Consider the following 1,812-nt stretch of genomic DNA (forward strand, 5'->3'; position numbering starts at 1 on the left):
AGTTAGGCTATTGGAAGAAATAAATTTCTCAAAGAGAAAGGATGATTCTTAGAGGGGAGACAAACCAAGACTACTTTCTAACACAAGCACGGGACTCCTCTTTTCATAGAATTAAATATGTACTATTAGTGATGTCCTTAAATGATATCTGGTTTATTACACAAATAGCCACGTTCTTTGACAAGAACGCCTCTTCTTGTCAAAGGTCTGGGCTGACTGCAGTAGGAAAACAGAATACACTCCCCATAAGGAATTTTTGCCTCTTTTAATATATAAATTTTTATTACATTTTAATATATATTCAGGTAGGTGCTCAAGTCATACATTTTCACAAAATGTGACCACCACCCAGATCAAGAAATAGAACATCAGCTCCCTATAAGCTACCTGTGCCCTTCTCCTGACCCTACACCTTCTCTCCTTCCTAAGACAACCAGTGTTCTGACCATCTATTAGTTTCCTATTGCTGTTGTAACAAATTATCATAAACTTAGTGGCTTAAAAAAATACATACTTGTTCTCTTACAGCTCTGGAGAACAGACATCCAAAATCAGTCTTAGTGAGCTACAACTAAGGTGACAGCAGGGCGGTTCCTTCCAAAGGCTCTAGGTGAGAATCTGTTTCCTCCCCTTTTCCAGCTTCAACAGAACACCTGCGTTTCTTGACTTATGACCTCCTTTCTGTATCTTCGAAGCCAACATCATAGCATTTTCTCTCTGACTCTGATCCTCCTGCTCCTCTCATATTAGGTCCCTTATAATTATATTGGGCACACCTAGATAATGCAGGCACTCTCCCCATCTCAAAATCCTTAATCGCATCTCCAAAAACCTCTTTTACTTTATAAGGTAATATATTTGAAGGTTCAGGGGATTAGGATGGGAATCTCTCGAGGGGAGCACTATACAGCCTACCACAGACCATAACACCGTGGATTCATTTTGCCTCATTTTGAGCTTTATAAATATGGAATCATACACTCCTTCAATGATGTCTTTTGATTTTAAAATTTTAAAAATTTTGAGTCTAATTCTGAGTCTAATTTATCAATCTGTTGCTTTAAGGTGCTTTTTGTCTTTTTTAGAGAAATATTTTCCTACCTCAATAATTAAGTTATTCTGTTTCTTCTAGTTGCTATAGTGTTTTACCTATCATATTTAAACCTACAGTATACCTAGAAATAGTTTTTGTAGATGGTGTGATGTAGTTAAAGGTTCATATTTTCCTAATATGGATACCCAAGTGACCCAGCCTGATTTGGAAAAGACCGTCCTTCCTTCATTGGTCTGCATTGCCACTTTTGTCTTAATAAAACATCTGTTTTAGCACCATACCGTACCGTCTTAATTACTGTAGCTTTAAAATAAATCCAGATAACCATTGGTGCAAATTCTCCAATTTTGTCCTTCTTCAAGATTACCTTGGTCATTCTTGGCCTTTTTCATTGTCATATAAATTTAGAATCAGTTTACCAATTTCTTGAAATTTGATTGGGACTGCACTGAATATGCAGATTATTTGGGAGAGCATCTTTACAATGTTGAGTCCCCTAATGCCTGAACATATATTTGGGTTTTAACTTAGCTCAATAACATATTATTTTTTCACAAAATGTTGTACCTCATCCATTGGATATATTCCTAACTATTTAATATTTTATACTACTATAATGATGTACTATCATTTAAAATTTTTATTTTCTGATTATTTTTGGTATATAGAAATTGACTTTTTTATACTGATCTTACATTTAGCTACCTTTAGCTACCTTACATTAGCTGCTAAATTCATTTACTAATATATATATTACG

This window comes from Pteropus vampyrus, unplaced genomic scaffold (assembly GCF_000151845.1).
Source record: "Pteropus vampyrus isolate Shadow unplaced genomic scaffold, Pvam_2.0 Scaffold101, whole genome shotgun sequence".
NCBI classification, from domain to species: domain Eukaryota; kingdom Metazoa; phylum Chordata; class Mammalia; order Chiroptera; family Pteropodidae; genus Pteropus; species Pteropus vampyrus.